This window comes from Gymnogyps californianus, chromosome 4 (assembly GCF_018139145.2).
Source record: "Gymnogyps californianus isolate 813 chromosome 4, ASM1813914v2, whole genome shotgun sequence".
Classification (NCBI taxonomy): domain Eukaryota; kingdom Metazoa; phylum Chordata; class Aves; order Accipitriformes; family Cathartidae; genus Gymnogyps; species Gymnogyps californianus.
This window is the reverse complement of record NC_059474.1, coordinates 24534336-24556968: the sequence shown is the minus strand read 5'-3', so window position 1 is coordinate 24556968 and position 22633 is coordinate 24534336. Positions and strand designations below refer to the sequence as shown.

The window sequence follows — 22633 nt, the reverse complement described above, 5'->3', positions numbered from 1 at the left end:
CCTGCGGGCTGACTTCCCGGCCTAGCCTCGGCCCGTGCCCAGCGAGGTTCCAGATGCCCGGGGGCTGCCCCGGCTTCCCCCCGGCCTGCCACGCTCCCTGCCCCGCTCGCTGCCTGGGGCGGTGGGAAAGGCCCAGCTCTGCGAGGAGAGGCCCTGGCTGCGAGGCCCAGCTCTGCCGATCTCCACAGGAGGCCCCTGCCGCTCCCAGCCGTGGGGGAGCTGCCGACCCCTGCTGCACCCTGGCAGAAATTGGACGGTAAGTAAGTACCTTCTACCTGTTTGGAAATACTATGGGGAATGATACCCAAGTTCCACTTCCTAAAAGTAGTTAGGACCTCTGGTAGTTCAGTGCTGTATACTGTTTCTCATTTGGCATACTTCATGCAGATTGGTATTAAAATACAGGAGCGTTGTAACATTGTAAAGACCTGATAGCTGAAATGTACAGAAGATTTGCTTTGTAAGTCATTACTTTCACAGTGCATATTGTATTTTATCTTGGAGGAGATATGTTTTCCCATTTGTCTCTGGCAGCAAACTTCTTTAAGATGGCTTAATAATACTGGACTATTCAGAAATATTTAAATGCATGAAAGAATGCATCTTTTTCAGGGAAAATATGGACTTTATATTCTATAAGAGACAAAGTAAAATGAATGTTAGTTTGTCCACTGGTAATTTGAAGTGAAACATTAAAATAAGGTTTATAACCCACCATCCAGTATTCCATTTCTTTGTGCAGTCTACCTATGTGATAGATAGTGTCTTAATTCTGTTTTAATAGGACTGCCACTGAGCACAGCAAATTTGAAAGATTGTTTGAACCTAAAATTAGGAGGGAATAGAAAGATGGCAAGAAGGAAGGGAAGACTTATTAAATATCTTATATTTCTGATTAATGATGCAGTGGACTATATCATACCACTATGGATGTTTTGATGTGAAAATCATCTTTTAATTGGATATTTAGATGAGCTGTATTCTTTATTATTCTTATTAAATTATAGCTGTATATATCACTTTATGTATTAACATCTTGTACAAGGACTTCATTTGCATTTAATTAGTTTCTCTGTAAAATGATTTCTGGTTTTGAAATTATGCATTTGTACATTACAGAACAATCAAATTATCAACCTCACTGCCAAAGATCAATTCGGAACTCTGAGAAGTGTGATGAGGTAGGTTTTCCATCATTAAAATTGCCTACAAATTCTTCAGCGCTGTCAAAATGTCAATGGCTGTTATTTAATTTGTTTATGACTAGCAGGAGTAAATGGGATTGTGTAGTAAAATGGAATTTTCAAGAAAGTTAATCTTTCCACAAGTGGAACGTTTTGCTGGAAGTCTAAGAAATCACTGGAATAAATGTGTCTATTTTTTATAGGTCTTTGCCTCCTTACAATGCCTAGTCTTACGATAGGCACAAAAATGTTACATGGGTTCTAATTGAAACCTGATGGATTCAAACATCAGTGAAGTTTACCTTTAGTGCACAGGATTGTGAAACAGGAAATGATGAGAAAGGCCTAAGCTTAATTTTGTCTCCTGATTATTCATATGAGGGCAGTGCTGAGAACAGCAAACTGAGAATGACATATTAAAATTGCCAAGTGGCCTCTTATCCTTTATGAAGGGAACACCACTATGTAAACAGAGCTCAGTGAGATTCTATAGTGAGTACTTTTCACACATATATTTCTGTTCAAAGTGCTAAGAAGTAGATTTTAACTATTGAAAATGTTACCATCGTATCCCCTACTACCTGCTGCACTGGGGGACAAAAGGAGAATTTCTCTGTGCCTGATTTCAGGAGACACTACAATTTTGTGATTTTTCAGAGAGCTGGAATGCAAGCAGGCAATATTAGAAATCTGTTGTCAACACAGCTCTGTAAGGTTAAGTATATCTTCCTTCTCAAGCGAAGAGTTAGAAAGTGTTGCTTGTAATAGGTATATCCTGAGTTTCTGTAGTCTAAAATAGCTGATACAAACCATCATGTTCACCTGGTTTAGAGCTGTACGTGAAAGTTAGTGCAAAACATGAACTAGAAATAACCAGCATGTTTATACTGACTGTAAAATGAAGTAAATGTGAATCTGACATTTCTTTGGGAAAGAAAAAAGTGAGAAGAGAAAAACACTTGCCACTGCCTTTTTTCGTGGACAATGGTTATTGCATATCATCATGCAAATTTGGATTTTCAGAGGATTAGGACATACAGGGCAAACCCCTTTATTAAGCCTGAGGCATTACTGTGACAGCTACTTACATTGTTTACAGTAACTCATGTATCTTTGATGCCTGGAAATGCTTTATGTTTGTGTTCCTATTTGATTTTTTTAAAAAAATCATTATGTTTTAGCCCTGGTTTGGGCTCATCTATATGGTGGGAGAGTATGAATGTTGTGGGTTGACTCTGGCCAGCAGCTAAGCACTCAGCCACTCACTCACTCCCCGCTTGACTCCCACCAGAAGCAGAGAGAATAGGAAAAACAAAGGTGTGAAAAGTCGTGGGTTCAGATAAAGACAGCTTAGTAAGTGGAGGAAAGAGGAAAAAAACAAGTGATGCAAAGGCAGTCACGTGCCACCTCCCAGAAGCAGACCGTTGCCCAGCCAGTCTCCAAACAGCAGCCACCTTGGAAGCCAAAAACTCCTTGCCTTCTTCCCCTCCCCCCAATTTTTGTTGTTGAGCATGTTGTTACATGGCATGGCATATCCCTTTGGTCAGTTGGGTCAGCTGTCCCGGCTGTGTCACCTCGCAGCTTCTTGTCCACCCTCAGTCTGCTTGCTGCAGGTCGGGGGGAGTGGGGAAAAGATAAAGCTTGATGCTGGTGCAACCACTGTTCAGCCATAGCCAAAACACTGGTGTGTTATCACCCCTGTTTTAGCCACAGATCCAAAATACAGCACCATATGGGCTGCTGTGAAGAAAGTTAACTCCATCCCAGCCAGACCCATTACAATGAATTAAGTGATTTAAATCAGCTGCTGCTGTTGGCAAACATGAAGTCTGAAAAATAAACCTTAACAAACACAAGCTACTCTTCTAAAGATTTCTCTTGGGCTGGTGCAACTGCTTTACCCTAACAATAATGAAGTAATACAGATGAGGGATCTTCACAATGCGTGCTCCAACTTGCAGAGGAGAATTCCAGTGCTGACAGTAAGCCCGATATTGCCATTTTTACAAAAATATTATCCAGTCCATCCTGGCATTAACACCTCTTGGAAATAGCTTCCGTGGAAATACCTGTTTTTAATGTCCCTCTTTCCACTGGTCCTTGGCTACCCCAGTAGAGAATGATGATATATAACTGACAGCTTCTGTGCATGCTCAGACAAGGAGGAATATCAAGCTTGAAAGATTTCAGTGTATTTGTTAGAAAGAAGGTACATTGCACGATCTTTTCCATAGTTAGTTATGTCCTAAACAGAATTTCCTATTAGCAGAGATAAAAATGTATGTTTTAGATTTCAAGTCTGTATTTTAAATAAATTTGTATTAAATCAGGCTAGAAACTGCTTTAAAAGCTTCTGCAGAAAGATCTTTCAAGTAATAGTTTTAAGCCAGGTGGCTGTCAGCCACAGTAAGCTAAAAATGCCAAATACAAGAACAAAGTTTATTTTGGAATACATGTCTCAGTTTACAAATGGTGAAGAGAGTTTACAATTGTGTGGACTTCATGAGAGCTGAATTAGCTGCTAGCAGTTTTTAAGTGGGGGAAGGAAACATACAAAATTTTCTTTTCTAAATCAGTCATACGTAGCAGTAGTGCATTTCTGTCCTTCTGCTAAACTCAGACCTCAGTGGGGACTGAATATCTTTGTCTCTTATAAGAACAAAAGCTTAACTCTGAGAGGCCGCAACTCCTGGCTCTCAGCTCTATTGAGATTAGAGATTTGGGAGTTGCGAGCTCAGAATCTGCCCACAAACCTTAGACTGCTGATAGGGAAACATGCCTTAGATTCTCTTCTCTTGCATGAGGAAATTATTTATTCTTGGGATATCTGTACCAATAACCAACCACTTAGAAATACGGTGATGCTGGAAAATGTTCCTAAATATTTAGGATTTCTTTCAGTGAAGATGGACTGAATGGAGGAAGAAAAGAACTGATTCTACAGGATTTACCTTTCAATTGATAGACACTAGTGGTCATACATATGGCTCATGTATGTCTTGTGACAGGTCACATGGCCCCACTTTTTATCTCCTTTGCCTTTTTGGTGGTTGGTCAGATATTTGGAAAAGAAATTATTTTTCAGTAATGTTTTTAGCCCATTTCCTCAATGGAAATGGTGTCACCAAGGTGGAATAAAATCCTTTCTTCTATTAAACATTTTATAGATTTTAATGCAAGAAGATGCCGTTATATTTAACCAGTCTGATTTTCTAAATAACACAGAACAGGGTTTTGTCTATAATTTCAGGTAGCAAGTTTCTAACTTCTGCTTGAGCTTTATATGTCTTTCAGAAAAATATTTAGTCCTAATTTGAAGACTTTTGGGTGATGGAAAATTGAACACATCCCTTACTAAGTGGTTTCTTATGGATAATTATCTTTACTATTAAAAATTATGCCTTATTTATAGCTGGAAATTTAATCTCAGCTTGCAGTCACTGGATATTGTTATGCCTTTGTTTAGTAGATTAAAGAACCTTGTCTTTGAAAAGTTAAGTAAATAGAGCTTTTTAAATCTCAAACTCCAGACCTTGAATCAGTCTTATGAGGCTTGTCTGAACTGTTTCCAGTTTTTTTGAAAACTTTTTGAAGGTTTAGGCAAACTAATAGTCTCTCCAGTGTTGTATTCAGAAGAGATACTATCTTTGTATTTCTTCTTCTATACATGCATACTGCAAAGTACCTCTTCTGATGGGATTTATTTGGATTTCTGTTAACTCTTAATGTGACTAATGCTATTTGGCCTGTGTTTTCGAGTGTCAGGATTATGATACAGGGTGCTTCAACAACTCTTTGAATTTGAATCACAACAAACATAGTAACTAATAAGAAAGTCAGGATTAACTTGGGCAACCCAACCAAATTCTGGTGTCCTGGTTTCGGCTGGGACAAAGTTAACTTTCTTTTTAGTAGCTGGTACAGTGCTGGGTTTTGGATTTAGTGTGAGAATGATGTTGATAACATGCTGATGTTTTAGTTGTTGCTAAGTAGCGCTTATCTTAAGCCAAGGACTTTTCAGTTTCCCATGCTCTGCCAGCAAGCAGGTGTGCAAGAAGCTGGGAGGGAGCAGAGCCGGGGCAGCTGACCTGAACTAGCCAAAGGGGTATTCCATACCATGGAACGTCATGCCCAGTATATAAACAGGGGGGAGTTGGCCGGGCGGCACGGATCGTGGCTCGGGAACTAACTGGGCATCGGTCAGCGGGTGGTGAGCAATTGCATTGTGCATCACTGGTGGCTTTTTTTTTTGTTTGTTTGTTTGTTTGTTTTTTCCCTCCTCCCCCTCCTTTTTTGTTATATTCCTTTTCATTACTATTATTATTATTATATTTCATTATTACTATTGTTAGTATTGTATTTTACTTTAGTTATTAAACTGTTCTTATCTCAACCCACGAGTTTTACTTTTTTTTTTTCCCCCCTCTTTCCTACTCCTCACCCCACTGGGAGGGGGAAGGGGGAAGCGGCTGCATGGTGCTTAGTTGCTGGCTGGGGTTAAACCACGACATCTGGTTAATTAAATATCTGCAAATCTATTAGCTCTAATTTTCTTCTCATCTAGGTCAGGCTCATCATAATGTCTGAGAGCACAGAACTGTGGGTTTTACCTCTCTCATCCATATTTTTGCTTCTAGTGCTAACAGGTATTCTAGAATTTATTTCAATCAGTAACAGCACAGTAATTATATAAATTGGCTGCACTAGTCTGCAAAGGGGAGGGGGCGGAGAATGGGAAATATTCTTCTGATAGCTCATCTGGTCAGTCAAATAAAGGTAAACAATCTATTTGCAGAGGGAAAATAACCTTTTTTCCCTCCCTGAATTTCCCTATAGGAAAATAGCTCTCCTTTGTAATGTAACATTGAATAAAACAGGTGGTTTTCTTTGTCTGCTTCCTATTTCTCCTTCGAATCATCAACAGCCAGCAGAATAGGCAACTTGCTGGGCCAGTGGCCTGATCTTCTATGTCAACCAAATCAGGTATGTTCTCATTCTTAGAACTCCAGTACAATCTTGTTTAGATTTGCTTGTAATCAAGTCGTCTTCTTTGTGTACTTCCAATGTTTTATGCTTGTTTAAAGAACAGGCACTTGTATGCTCCAGTGTCTTAAAAAAATGATGTATCCATACCAGCCAAATAACTTATAAACATGGTACAGCCAACTGTGAAGTGAAGTGAATTGAAGCTGCAGTGCATACTTTTGGGAACTGGGAATTAGCATAGAAGAGACAGATGCAGGCAGATGGCCAGCCGGTTTGCTGGCCGGGAGAGTGCTGCACGATTCCAACTGGGAGTTTCTGCTTAGAGCAGATAGGACCCAGCACATGGAGTATGAGATCTCTCTGAATGTTCATTTTAATTTAAAAGAAGATCCTTCGACCTGGGGTTGCATGGGTTTGCATTGCCTTTTTACAATTTCTCTGATGGGTAGGGAAGGGTTAGCAATTACAAAATTGAATGTGACTTCTGTGATATTTTGTCAATGGAATTTTAGTAAAGCTATTGCTGCTGTTACTTTTGAGAAAGAAAATGAGAAAAAAGTGGTAAGTGCTACATTTGCTGCAAGTGATCTGGTGTTGATTAACCCATTCCTCATGATTATGTCTCTCCTCCTTTGTTTTTAGCGGAGAAATGTATGGTCAGAGTGAGGGGATTATATTTCTAAACAAAGTATATGACTTGTAACAATTATTGCAGTAAAGTAACATGGCTTTTAAAGGGAGATACTGAATTTACTAATGCTATGGTTTAAGCTGTCTTTATAGATGCAAAATCTTTAGTGAATCATATGGTTGTATTTTAGAAGGCTCCCTGTTCAGTTCTTACTTACCCTTATGAATATTTTTTTCCATGAGCTCAGAAGTTCTTTTACCAAACAGTAAGAAAAACTAAAACGTTGTCCCTCTAATAGTTGTTCTCACCACCTCTCTGCTGCTTTTAATGTGAACAAAGATGACCTTATTTGTTAAGACAAGTTGACTTCATCGGAGCATGGGGAAAGACTTTTTATTTGACCACAGACTGTCAAACAATACCACTATGTAAAATCAAGCAAGTGAAAATAGTGGTGATTGCATTTCTCAAAGGAACCCTCACTCTGACAAATGACTGGCAAAAATGCTACAAAACCACTGCCTCTGTGGAGGTAATCCATAAGCAAAAACATAGATAGCGTACACCAAATGTAATCCAGACTCTTAGACCGTAATTGATATTCTTACCCTTTGGAGACTGGAAATTTCTAAGCAGTGGTAAACAGAATGGATTGCGTTAAGTCTGAGAGGCTGAATGTTGTGCTGTAGCAGAAGTGCATGCAGGGCACAGAGTGAGTCATCTACAATGTTGACTACATTTAGCAAGCCAGCCTTTCAGTTGCTGTGAAGAGTGGAAGCAGTCCTCAGATGAGGACACCTCTATTTCCTCACTTGCTGAAGGACTTAAGATAAAGCGGATAGAACCCAGCCTGTTTCATTCAGCAAAGTGCACTAATGAATTATGCACTTATGAGCTATATGGCATACTTCTTTGTTTTGAAGTGTGATGTGATGCAGCTATGAGCCATTTTGTTGTGAGAAATCTGAAATTTAATTGGAAATTGGTTGAGCGATAAACAAAAAATAATGGACAAAGTGACCATAGAGTTGGTGGTTTGTTCAATAAATTAACAAATAGGAATCTACATATCTTTATTGTGAGTCTGGTGTCCAAAAGGTGGCAGGTGGCTTTGAGGTGATGTACTGCCTGTTCTATCTCCAGGAACATCTGGTAAAATTACAGCCACATTCAGTGCAGTACTTAGCCATGACAGCAGTCAGAACTTCTGGCTTTAATATGTGGCTTGCTAAACTGCATTTTGTTCATGCAGGCTCATGATGCAGGTCTGTATGGTTTTAAGTTCTGGAAGTAGTGTTTCTTTGTGCTAGACAGTGCATTTTTTTGTGCTGTACTTGTGTTTACTTACGCTTCTACAGTTTTGTAGACCAAACAGTAGAAGAAAAATTCAGAGAAATCTGAATGTTACGTGAGAAATCAAGATTCCTGCAGTGGCTCATCCTCTGTTTTTTCAGGAAGGTTTTGAATGGAGGAAAGCATTAATCTTTTAACTGCATTCAAGGTGGTAACAGGGATATTGCAAAAAGAGAGAAGGAAAAACTTTGTGCAGAAACTAAAGTGTGGTGCTTCCCAGCGGCCCAAGAGATAGTTACAGATTGATCTGTAGACAAGCAAATAACAATGGAGATTTTGGGGCATTTATATTTTGAGTACAGGTTGGTAGTGCTGTGTAAGGTACTTCATGCTGCAGTAGCACTATGTGAACTGAAAAATACTTATCTATGTGATCTGAGGAATATTTAAGTTTGAAATTCCCTCCTTACATGATAGAACATGATTTCCTTATGACAGCTGGAGATCAATAGGAAGCAGGAATTGAAGGTACACTTGGACTCATCTGTTCCCCACAGGCAACATGTGGACTCAGAGGTGTGTGCAAGCATGTATTACGAGGGCCATAACTCTTCTTCCCTTTCTAATGGCAGTGATGATACATCAGAAATCAGCTAACAGCTAAATTCATTTCTGTGTATGTGACAATCAGTTTGTGGCCCACATGATTAAAAAGCAGATGGCAGATGTCCCATGAGTCCTGAGGTTGGTATGGGCTTTTTGTACTTTATTTTTTTATGGTACAATATCGTGTTCTGGGTAGAATGCATACTGGGACTAGATAATGGCATAGCAGCTGCTTTGTTGCTCTTTCAGGATGAGAGAGAAAGGAAAACTCCCAGAGCACCAGTGATCTAAGGGTAATGCTCATTTTGTTTGAAAAAAGTCAGCATATATATATATGAATTTCAGAAAGATAGTTGACCTCTTCAGTATGTGGAGGACCTCCTGCACCTTATTAGAAGAGGCCTGGCAGCATTCACTGTTACAGGCTGCCAGGTTTTGTTATGAACTATGGGTTTACTTGGTATGAAAGTACTAGTGGGAAAAACTCTGAAAGATTAAACCTAAGACGGTGGACACTGGCTTCCTGTTGAATGTCTTCACATTTTGAAGTTCAGGTTATTACTGGTATTTGTAGTTTCACAAAGAAGGCAGTCCTTTAACAGATATTTTAATAGCATTTGTTGGGTCATTAGGAGGTAAGCTGGTTCAGCTTTCAGTAGAAGGTATATCAGAACCAAAAGGGTAGGTGATGTCCTTTTGCTACCAGCTTCCAGAGACCTGGCTCGGGCAGTTAAAATTAATCACATATATAAAAGCTGATGGTTGAAGTAGCCTAAAGACTAGAGAAGTCAAAGCACTTCTTAATTTTTAATGTCTCAGGACAAAGGATCTGTAGTATTTTTTTTAATTCTCCACGTGTCATGTTTCTATTCGTGCAATTAATGATTTTCAGTTTGTGAGAAATTAAACCGCCAGTGTTTTTTGGCACAGTCGTTCCAAAGAGATTAGCTTTGTCAGCTGGATCAAGAGCTGTCAATGGGCTGATGAAGATTTAAGTTTTGCAAGTCCTTCCTGAGTGAGAGGATTTTAATAATTGTTAAGATATCCTACACTGACTCTTTTCTTATAAGAGCGACTCAGTTTGAGGGTGGCAAGCTTGATCTGAAACCATGCAGTTGTGTGGTAGGAACATGCATTATCTTTTAGTATATCTGGGAAAACACGGATTAGCTCCCAGAAGAAATATACACTGTGATATAGTGGGATGGCAGTGGCATGGTACTGTGAAAGTTCATGGTTATGAATCACACATTGTACAGCAGCCATTTAAGATAACTTTAGTGTGCTTGGTGAGAACAACTGAAGAAAATAAACTAGTAAAATTAAAGGAGAAAACATGGGAGCATTTTAGGCTGCTCTCATTTGTTGCCAGTCATACTATTTATTTATCAGAAATACTACTAAGGTGGGTATAGTACTAAGCCACTTGTATTGGAAAGCAATTGTGGATGTTGTCATGTCACATGAGAAAATAGAATCTTAATGTGGGTATAGAGGTTGACAATATCTGATTATACAGGGGCAATTACAATAGGCGTGGGAGAAATCATAAGAGTTGACAGTATTAGTTTTGAAGGGGGAAGAATAACACTTTGGTCAGGTGTTGAATAGCCACATCAAATGAGGCATGTCACTTCAAATAATCAAATAGTCAGATTCTGTATGATTGAGTGCTGGCTTCGAAGGTAAAATACGTGGTAACAAACTTGTGGCCAAAGCCTAGTTCCAGGAAGAAACAACAAGGCATTAATGGTGAATCTTTTAGAGAGGACTTGGCCTCAGATCCAGTGGACTAAGTATGTTCCATATTTGCCCGAATAATTACATTCAATATAAAACATTTCTGTGAATAGAGAAGAATATATGTATGTAGTATACATATTCTCATATGTCATATAAATATATGCACACTATTAAGTTATGGGCTACATTTTCGTTCCATGTTCACCCTCTGCCCATCTGACTGAGTCAGTAGGAAAAGAGGTTGGTTTTTTTTGTTGAAAGTCTGATTTTATTTAGCAAAACATGTGAGGAAACAAAGCAGATATGGCTTATATGTTTGGGAGTTCTATTCTAGAGATATCATTAACAGAGACAGGAATAAATGGAATAAATGATGTCATATCCTGTTTAGTCTAACAGATTTGCTTAGGTTCTGTAATTGCACAAGGAACTTTGCTGGAAAGAAATGAAAAACATTAAATACATTAAAAATACAAATTAAAAGACCAGACTTCCTGGAAATGTGAATATAAAAACTGTGAAATCCAAAAAGGGGGCCTTAACAAATAGGTATAGCATTTAAACTTTAGGCTCAGAAGTACATTGTGATTGTATGTGGTGTAAAAGAAGCGTAACAAGAAATCCTGACAGCAAGTTATATAATTTTCACAGCTCTGTATAGACTGATGAATTGCAGTCACTACATTTAGAAAAAATAAGTGAAGATTCTGAAAGATGATATGGCCAGTTGATAATGTATAAAGAGATACACGTGGCTGCCTAACTGAAAGAGGATGCTTAATATAGTAGTTGAAGATCCATTAATCTTTACTACTAGTTCTGAAAGAAAAGTAAGGTGTAGAAACGTTAATAGGCTCATTGTTGAAATTAATGACAAAATCTGTCAATTTGATATTCTAAACATGTCAAATATATGTACAGACTTTTGTGTTATGCTTTTTTTGGAGAATAAGCCCTTCCCCCCTTTCCCCTCCTTTCATGGAACAGAAAAAGAGGCCTTATTTTTCTTGTTAGAAATATTTTCATTGTGATACATTAATCTGAACACAACAAAGATGTACATCAATTTTAAAGTACACTTATAAATTCGTTGTGTTAGGCTCTGCACAAATAAAGAACCAAAAACCCCTATCTCTGAACTACCAATTTCAAATGGCTGCAGAAAATCACATTTGTTTCTGATAATACGTAGGTTGATAAATGATTTCCTATATAAATAAACCAGTTATCATGTCTAATAAAATGGTAAAAGTGCATTGCCAATACTTCTTTTGCATACATTTGAAAAGAAATTACATTGTGACTTTAGCCATTCAGCTGAAGAAATGAGAAAGTCCTTGGTCTTTTTACTCTAAGTCTCTTTCAGGGAAGACCATTACCTTTTTTCTTTTTTCTTTCCTTACCGCATCCCCCTGCAATAATTTGATTAATCATTTCACTTACACGTTTCCACTTGGCAGCCTCTGGAATCAAAGGTTCTATCTCAGCAATATGTCAAAAACAATGACACCGCAAAGGCTTGACTAAGCCTTGACATGACACTAAATGAGGAACTTTATCTCATGAGACAACTGAGTGGATTAGATTAAATGAACTTTAAGAGGAACTTTAGAGCTACAGCATAACCCACACAATCCATAAATATTGAATACATCTGCAAATGTGCACTGTCTAGCACTACTGCTTAATTCTGAATTTATATTAATTCTATTTAAGAATTGCCCCATGTCTTTATAGCCATGCATAAATTAAATGAAACGGCAACTGAGTAAAAGGGAAAGGCTTTCACAAAGTGTGGAAAAATTATAAAGGTAGCTTAAAACTACATTTTCTGTAAAATCCATCAGTCATTTTGGAAATTAGTCGTACTAAAACCAGTAAGACTTGTTATGCAGGTAAATATTCTTGTACAGAGAGGATACTTGGAAGTTTCTATTGAGCTATGGTCTTAGAAATTCCATTCAGTGTGCCCAGATCATCCATACTTGGGTTAAAGTGTGGTTGGGTGTGTTGAACAGGAAGGAAGACTTGAGCTTTCTCTTCTGGTCTTCCTGTGGTTTCTACACAGTGTGGGTCTGAGGCACTTTGGCTTGCAGACCTTCCTGGAAATCTGTGTGGTAGATCTGCATTTGACTTTGCTCTCTGAAAGAATGTGATAATTTTAGTTTTTCTTGTCAAACAACTTTCACCTTATATATATATATATATAATTTTTTTTCTTTATAAACCAGCAATTTTTGGGCGGAGGAGATTAGGCAGCCTCTTCTGTGACATGCAACAAGCAGATGTGAATGGTGTGTAGGAGTGAATTGTGTAAACAGGGTGAATCGTGAACAGGTGTGAATTTAGGTGTGTAGGGATTTGCCTACAGTTCCCTTTTGTTTGTAAACCTGTAACTTCTATACATTAGCACTGAGACATAGTTTGCTGTCTTTTTTTGTATAGTTAATATCTTGTGTGTAACAGTATTTGTATTTTCCCCATGAGGAATGAATTCCACATGAATTCACCCCACCTGACTTCAGCTACGTGAATACCAGGCCTGCATGTTAAGGTATTTACCTAGGCTCCCTTTATAACTAAGAGAGGACTTAGAATGGATGGTTTATCCCATTTATCTTAAACACTTCTTTTATGTGTGTAGGGGCTGCTATAGATATTTTTCTGTCTTCATTAACTGCAGAGTAAGGCTAGAGGACTGGCTTAGACTACAGACCTGCCTTTAAAGTGGATTAAGTTAGGTGAGATGAATCCATTTTAGGTGCAAAATGAAGTCAACAAATTAATAGAGTTAGTTCCTTAGCTTTAAGGTCATGCTCCTTCTGCATTCATAGAGAACAAAAGGTAGAACATTCAGATATCAAAATTTGTAGAACCTGTGGATAGATAAATTTTTGTGTAGGAAAATGGAGATACTGAAAGAGACATAGAAAATTGATACTGTGAGCTATATAATTTTCTGAAGCATTCCTCAGCAAATGCATGCCATAGTCAAAAGCGTATATGTTATATCTTGCTGTTGTTATTCCACATACTTCACTGGCTAGATATCTGCAAAACAAAAATACCGAAGTTTTGGTTTTTCTACAACAGTATTTTAAAATACACAGTAGGAGGTAAAATATTTTGTCAAGCTGTCCATTTTCAACAAAAGCAGCCTAAATTAATTCCGATCTTTAGTTATATAACCCCATAGTACCATCATATGATGTATCATACTGAGTTCTGACATTAAGAGAGTTATTAATGAATTTTGCTTTCAGATTGATTAATGTTTCATTTTTCACATATCTTGGACATTTTACTAATCTTACACAAAATCGCTATCCGTGGGCAATATTATTTTGGTAGGAGGTATGTTGCGAAACTATGAGCATATAATGCATCATTGTCAAAGTATAATATTTCCAGGGTCTAGGCTGTAAGCAAAGACTTAGTAAAGTTGAAGTTGCAGGTGAAATTGTCAGATGGTTTTTAGAAGGATGGATTTATTACTGTCCTAGAGAGGCTATTTTAATGTATTTATAGATATTTTTGTAGATACTTATGTGTGTTATTTATATTTAATAGATTTGTAATTATGCTGTGATTAAAACAGCAAAAGCTATGTCACTGAAACTTCTTTTTTCTTAAAATATTTGAAAGGCAAAGGAAAAGAAACAGTCTTTCAGCAAATTATTTCCTTACGACTAAGAACATTTTAGAGAGGTTAGTGTTCTCTCTAACAAAACATTTTTATGGTCTGCATTTCATTGGATATTTATATAGATGAGAAGCTGATGACTGAGAAATGGAACTGTAAACTTCTTCCTGAGACACATGGTCAATTGAACTTTTTTCAGTAATAAAATGTACCTGTTTAATTTAAAATAAAATAATAAATCTGTCTTTATTTCAGAATAGTAAACCAAAATCCACACATCTCTAAGGGTAGCTGATGACCTTAATGGGACTGCTCACAGGAAAAGATATAGTTTAGTATTAGTAAGAGTCATGTCTGCCAACAGTTAGCATTTTTGCTCATTTTCTGATTGAAAAAAGTAATTCTTGTGAGATTCAGAAATGTTTTGGAGGTCTACTCGATTTATGACTGTAAATTGTGATATTTTGGAGGATCCAAATCTCTTGCCATTTTACCCATTATCTTCTGTTTGCATAGCTGCCTCTTCCTTTCTTTAATGAAAGAAATAAACATGCCATTATTTTTCTGAGCCATTCAAAGGTCAACAATCTATTTTCTATTACAAAAATAATAAATTGTCAGTAACTCATGCCATTATGGCCACCCTTCTGACATCTGCCATGAAGAGCAGTAGCTTCTGCCATGAAGCAGGAGCAGTATATGCTTAGCTCTGTTAATTTTATTCTTTAACAGAAGGCCAGAAAGACAGAGTTTTAGGCATCTTTATTATCTCCATAAAGGTTTTAAAATTTATTGTTATATAACCTAGTCTTTCTCTTGGGGTAGTCTAAAACAACCCTCAACCAATTTCAATTATAGAAGGATCATATAAAGGAAGTATTCATGTAAATATAACCTAGTCTTGCTCTTGGGGTAGTCTACGGCAATCCTCAACCTCATCCAATTATAGACAGATCACATGAAGAACGTACTCATTTAAATATAGCTGACAGGTTCACAGATAGCTAGAAACTGGTAGATGATCTAATCTTACTGCTGAGATAGCATAGGCCATAGGATTTCATCACTGAGCCCAATAGTGTAAAGAAAAATGCCTTCTAGAAAGCAATCCAGCCTTGATTTATAGGAATCAAAAAATCTGTTGCTCCCTTCAGGCTTTTTGGCAAACAGTTTCATTTTCTCTGTAATTTGCCTGTACGATACTTTAATTTGGTCACATTTATCAACTTTATATGAAACATATGCCTTCTGGGATAATATTTCTGTATTTTTTTCTATAAATAAGACATTACAATTGAAACAAAATAATTGTATGCTATGATGGTTTCTTAAAATAGGCTGCAGCATGCTCTGCATGGTAAACAGCAGAACCCTTTCTTTGTGTTCTAGCTTCCTAGATATACAAAGCATGCACAATATAACAGTCTAATTAACTCATAAAGTGCAATCACATGTCCACTGGTTGAAGGATGTGAGTAGTGCATCTTTTCTGATTTGTTTTTAGTTTGGTTATTGGATCACAACAATCTAGTAACACCCTCTTTTGCAAGTTCTCTAATATTTATATTTGCTTTGTGGAAAATCTTTGATCCTTTGCTTATGTTTGTGGAAAATAAATTATCATTGTTTACTAGAAGCTCCAAAGACTGAGAGAAGTCATGTGTTGGAGAGCAGGACATCTTAGGATGTTACAGAATTTAGGGTTCCGGCCATACAAGACTGTTGATAGTCCTGTACATATTTCAGCATTCAGATTTGTTGCATTAACTTTATTTTTCTGTTTAAAATTAAGACTGTGATTGCAGAATTAGGCAAGAGTGATAACATGTATTTGTTAAGATGACAGTGAACATGAGCAATGCTAATCTGATGGCTTTTTACAGACTATACTTTGCTCGGCTTAAAACTTGGCAAAGAAGAAGGATTTTTTGGTTCATTTGTTTTTGTTTCTGTGATAGAAATGGAAAAGCAAATACTTTGAACACTGTGGAGCATGTATCAGTAGAATATCAAGAAAGAATCTAATACCTGTGGAAAGCTTAGGAAAGTTGGCGCTGTTTACTCTCCATATAAAATTTCAGGATATCACTTTGAATTATTAAGGTGTTTTCTATTTGTTTCTTGAAACACTGGAAACCTGACGTAGGAAAAGACAAGAGAGGTCTCTGAGTTTCAAACTATTATGAAACTGAATGGGAAGCGATTTTAAACTCCCTTGGTAATCTTTCACATACCCATAAATATATCTTAAAGGATGCTTTCGGTAATAAATCACTATAATATAGGTCTTATGTCTGTCTTAATATTACAACATCTGTGAGCAAAATAGATGTGAGCTTGTAAAGGGATTCACATAAGAGACTGTCTTTGTAAGTGAAGTCTGTAGTATGCAAATGTAATGCTTATAGCTGCAGCATTTGTTGCAAAGATTGTGGGAAGTAAAGACTGAGAAAACACAAAATTGTCCTGATACTCTTAACGTTGGTTGGCATAGGACTCAAGGAGTGTTTAATGCATGACATTAGAAGCTATTAGAAAACTCCAAATTTTTATTATAATTAAATCTTTAATTCACTAGTCAAGAAGTTGTTTTACCCTCAGACCTACTTTCTCCAACTGTAACATTTGTATGGTGAGGATTAAGTAGGCAATTTTTGTGTAACACCTTGAAAATACAAAGAGCAAAATACAAATGTAAACACTTGTCAAATATATCTAGAAAAAATTAAGGCATACTAGAATCACTAGTCAACTTTATTACCTTTCTTTTTATGCAAGGGTTGTAAGTAATGAAACTACTGCTGCTTCAGAATTTTTTCTCTCCTGTTTTGCTGAAGGACCTCTAACCGCATTCTTTCAGCTCAGGAATAGATCTTCATAAATTGTGAAGTTGCTGCTATTGATCTAGCCATTTTTTTGAAAAAACTTCAAAATTTAGGCACGAGTGAAATGTAGGTATTATTGTTAAATGGTCGCCAATCCTTGCCACATCATCGTTGTTTCTTTTCCTAGGTGTTCAGAACCATTCAAATGCTGCCATACTACAGTGTGTGACCCTAGAAAAAGCTGCCTAGTTAGAACATTGTCTTAAGAGTACAGAACCATGACTACTTTATAGTATATTTTGCTCTCTCCCCTCCCACTTTTAGTTGAGTAACTTTTCCTCCAGTATTGAGCTGGATGAAAAATTGTATGGAACTATTTAAGAGATACTTCATTGGTTTTTTTCCTCATCAGCTGACAACATATTTGTCAATAATGTTTCATTTCTCCTTTTCTTTCTCAAACATGTACTAAATGACCAGATGGCATTGCATTGCATCTGAAACCTGTATTATCAGGAAAAGAGTAGTTATTACTGGTTGTTTTTAAATGTTATGGGTAAGACAGCATGTTTCAACCAAATTCCAGAATATTCTTAGAGCTGTAGGCTCCAAGGTACTAAAGGGTATGGGTTGAAAAGTAAAAGCTTGAGATTTAGTGGAAGATAGTAACTGAGCAGCTATATTCTTACATGGACTGGTTTAGTGTCGACAGGCTTGGATAGTGAAGTAGGATTTAGTACTGTTGAATTTAAATTAGAATAGTAAGAAATGATATACAATATTTGGCACAAATAAAAATCAAAATGACTAATAAACAAAAACTTAACATGTCATCAGCCAGCAAGTAAGAGTCTGTAGGTTTGGGCAGGCTTACCAGGCAGAGAAAGGGCCCAGGCTGGTATTTCGGTGGGGAAGCCAGAGTGTGCAGTACCTGTGAGGCGAGTGTGTAAGTGCATGCATCTGTTTGCTAGTGAGCCCCAAGCTGGACCAGCCAGTGAGTAGGATACCAATGGGGAGGGTAAGAGGGCCTGGGAACTGGTCAGGGGTGTTGGACGGACAGAGGGGTCATGCAGGTATTGGAGGGATGCGCTAAAGTACATGTGTGTGTGAATTGAGAGAGTGTTGAGTGTGTGCTGTCAATAGTGAGCTTCAGTCTCTACTGGTTGAAGAGGAGGAGGGCACATGGCTCTCTGTACTTAATGTTTTATGTCAGTCCTGCATGTAGGTGATGTTGAAGGCAGCACCTTGTCTGTGGCAGCCTGTATAGCTGGCCATGTTGGTGTCCTCTGTGTGTGTGTTTGGGATACATGCTCAGCATCACTACTGGTTGAACTTGCAAATGAGAAAGCAGCAGCTGCGTCCATTGACCTGGGATGGAGATCTCTGGATCTCTGGGCTGGACTCCAGGGGCCAGCAGGAGGAGTTACTGGGCCCCAAAGCTGCTGGAGGCAGTGGCCACTTCTGAAATCCCTTAACAAAATGTAATCAGAATACTTATAACCAGCTCCCACGTTTTCCTTGAATTTTTTTTTTGTTCACAAAAAGCAATTACATTGATGAAAAAGCACATTAATCCCCAATGATTGTTAATCTTTACAGTTTTATACTATCATATAGCCATAAATATAAGCAAAATCCCTTAAGAACTGTTAAAAACAAAGTGTCTTTGATGAAAACACAAAAAAGTAACTACAGAACAAACCAGAAAAAACCCAGAAAACTTAATATTATTGTGAGTAAAAACCAAGGTCAAGTTTATCTTGCAGCAAACAGAATGAGTATTAATTAAAATATCCACAAGCTAAAATAATCTTGTAATACTTTTCTAACATAAAGATACCATAATCTGCTAAATCACTGCCTGTTCCTATTACATGTAAATAAAAAAATCTTGGGGTACTTTATCCAAATGGAAAATTATACAACTGGTGCACTAGTTGTGCAATATTCAGAGCTCATGTGGCGTTCCATTGAAGTTTAGAAGACTTGGTCGACATGCAGGTTTTCTGTATTTTTTCCCCACTGAACAAGAGAATTATAGCGTGAGAATCTACCTAAGTAAATAATCAGCGACAATTTTCAAACTTTCATTATTTATGCTGCATGGTTTAAAGGTCTTCATGCTTATTTTGGTACTCACATGTGTATATATACATTTATATACACTCTAATTGGCTGTGCAAAAAAGCAAAATTCTTTGGTAAGAGAAGCTAATTCACATTGTATCAGATATTAGACATGATGTTAGGTAGCTGTTATGAAAGATACTAGGAAGTTTATATTACAGAAGATGGTAACATTTATTTGCACCAGTTTTCATCCTTGACGTACTGTGCTTTAGCTTTCGTAATTGCCGGTGAGATATAACTTTCTCTTCATATTACAGAATCACTGAATTGCTTTCTTTGGTGGACTTACTGCCTTTTGTGATTCTGTAGTCAGGCATTTTCTGTGGGTATCACAATTCCTCTGAACCTTGAATAAGTGAATCACAGAATGGCCGATGTTGGAAGGGATCTCTGGAGACTGACTAGTCCAAACCTCTCTAGGCAAGCAGGGCCACCCAGAGGCGGTTGCCCAGGACCATGTCCAGATGGTGTTTGGATATCTCCAGGGAAAGAGAGTCCACAGCCTCTCTTGGCAGCCTGTGCCAGTGCTCAATCATCCTCACAGTAGAGGAGTTTTTTCTTATGTTTAAGTGAAATTACTTATATTTCAGTTTGTGCCTCTTCTCTTTTCCCTGTATACCACTGAGTAGAGCCTGGCTCAGTTTTCTTTATAGGCCCGCTTTGGTTATTTATACACATTGATTAGATCTCCCTTGAGTCTTCTCCAGGTTGAGTCTTCTCCAGGTTAAATAGTCCCAGCTCTCTCTCAGCCTCTCCTCGTATGTCGATACTCCAACCCCCTAATGTTCTTCATGGCTCTTTGCTGAATTTGCTAGAGTATGTCCATGTCCTGCTTGTACTGATATATAATTCCTATGGCAATTCCTTTTGCTCTAGGAATTATGTATCTGATTTTTGTGCTAAGCAGTAAGATAACGTACAGAGTGATTTTTTCCAGTACCCAAAACCATGAAGAGGCCCAGATCACTACATCTAAATCTGAATTTCTGGTAGCTCAAAATGCAACAGATATGCTAAAGTCAAAATTTTGACCAGTAATCATTAAACTGCTAGCCCATCAAATAAATTCTTAGTTGATGAGAACTCAGTAACAGGGGGTGGGGGGGGAGATGTAATTCAGCAAATAGGCAACTTACAACTGCCAGGCCAGAGAAGTGAAGATCGTAAGGTATAACATGAAAACATTTGAATGGTCATACTGGTTTAGACTGGATGTCTGTCTAGCCCAACACCCTGTCTGGCTACTTAGAAAAAATATAAGAATAATACAATGCTTACAGTGATGCTTTTCCTACGTTCTTTCCTAGTTTTCTGCAGTTGGCAGTTCAGTGACTCCCTAAGCCAGGAGTCCTTGCATTTAGTAACCGATGGACTCATTACTTACAAACTTCTTTTCCATGATTTCTTTTCTGGAGTGTGAAAGGGCTTCATAATCTAGAGCCACTGCGTTAGTATTTGTTCCAAAGCTTATGTAATTTCTGATTTTTTTTATTTCTTCTCCAAGTAAAGAGATTAAATTCACTGCCTTAAATGTGTATGCATCTTTATTTATTCAAACAAACTGAAACTCAAATTTTCTTGCAATCTTTCATAAGCTTATAAGATTTGTAAAGCTGAATTTGGTAATTAATTGCTTGTTAGCCATTCTCTTCATAATGGCCAATATGTTATAAATTGTTAGCAGAAATATCTCTGATCTATAACTGCTTAGAGAATGTAATTCTCAGGGCGAGGGGGAGAAGACTTGGCAAAAGTTAATATTGAACTACTTCTTTCTGAAACCGTTCTAAACTGATTTAAATATCCTGGTGTGGAGAAGTCAAGTAGTCCTTATAGTCCAGTATCTCAACTGTGATACTGACTGATATGAAAAGCTTCATGGTTGTATGCAAGAATATCTGAAGTATTTAGTAATGTAAATATCTAGGGTAAATTAGCCCTATTAAGACCCTATCTTGAGCTACGGTAACTAAAAGCTGGCATAAGACTTGAATAATTTAACCATGTTGCCCCCCAACACTTCTTTCTATTAAATTTATATTTTTTTGAAAGTGCATGTCCAATCCCTTTCTGAATATTTTATGTTCCTATCTCAAGTATAGTGCTTTAATTGCCCTTCAGTGTTTTTTTCTTTTAGGAGATACGAATAGAATGTTTTGCATGTTATTGTTTCTATACTGTACTTTCTTACTTTGTTGTGTTTCCTGTTACTCTTCTCCTTTGTAAGATGTCGTGGTTTAACCCCAGCCAGCAACTAAGCACCACACAGCTGCTCCCCCCTCCCAGTGGGATGAGGAGGAGGATTGGGGAAAAAAGTAAGACTCATGGGTGGAGATAAGAACAGTTTAATAACTAAAGTAAAATAAAATATAATACTAACTAATAATAATAAAGATACAATAATAATTGTGATGAAAAGGAGTATAACAAAAAAAGAGAGAAATAAGACCCAAGAAAAGACAAGTGATGCACAATGCGATTGCTCACCACCCGCTGACCAATGCCCGAGCAGTGATCCGCCCCTCCCGGCCAATTTCCCCCCATTTATATAGTGAGCATGATGTTCTATGGTATGGAATACCCCTTTGGCTAGTTCGGGTCAGCTGCCCTGGCTCTGCTCCCTCCCAGCTTCTTGCACACCTGCTTGCTGGCAGAGCATGGGAAACTGAAAAATCCTTAAGATAGGCGCTACTTAGCAACAACTAAAACATCAGAGTGTTATCAACATTACTCTCACACTAAATCCAAAACACAGCACTGTACCAGCTACTAAGAAGAAAATTAACTCTGTCCTAGCCGAAACCAGGACATAAGATTAAAAAAAAGGTCCTAGGTTTTTCAGTTTCCTTTCATATGAGACTTTTTTCATCTCCTTAATCATCGTTGCTATCCTACTTCACCTATATCTGGTATTCTTCCATAAATTGAGTGGCAATTTCCTATCAGCTACTGCAATGAACTAGAGTTTTAGTTACATGTACATACCTCAGCAAAAAGGCAACAACAATAATTATGGAAACTATCTACCATACAAGGTCAATTTTAACTGATGCTTCTATATAGAATAATCAACTCTGCCTCTATAAAAGTAAACGGAGGCTAGTGAGCATGCAGAAATGAAGCACAACTATCATGTAAATAGTTTAGGACCTCATCCTGCATAAGTGTCGTATACATTTATTGTTCATTGAAGTTAATAGGTACTGAGGTCATTCAGTGGCACTTTAAAGCATGAGAGCCTTATTCCACGTTAATCTCTATTTACATTTTATTTTTGTTTTAGCTTTAATATTAAAGCACTTCAGAGGAAGAGCCGGTAACCATAACAACTACAATTTGCCATGTTTCAACTGTTTTATTTCTGTATGCAATTTAATAGCTTTGGCTTTTCAGTGGTTGAGCACATTTGATTTAATGCTCTCTTCACGTTTATCTGTGTAGTGAGAACAAGAACTAGTTTTGATCTGGTACCTCAAATGTACAACTCCAAACTGTTTGCTGGGATTTCAGTACTGACAATTATTACTAAAATGTTTGAAAGGATGAAGAAGCAATTAGAAGGAGAGTATGAAAAAGTCAAGCAACAAGACCAA

At 37.5% G+C, this 22633-nt stretch overlaps 1 long non-coding RNA gene across 1 annotated transcript; it reads left to right on the top strand.

Annotated features, from left to right (window-relative positions):
• The first annotated feature begins 1145 nt into the window (after positions 1–1145).
• LOC127016129 (uncharacterized) lies at positions 1146–6159 on the top strand. The gene is made up of 3 exons (XR_007766435.1): positions 1146–1181; positions 5749–5830; positions 6109–6159. It is a non-coding gene; the product is annotated as an uncharacterized LOC127016129 (long non-coding RNA).
• The last annotated feature ends 16474 nt before the right edge of the window (positions 6160–22633 follow it).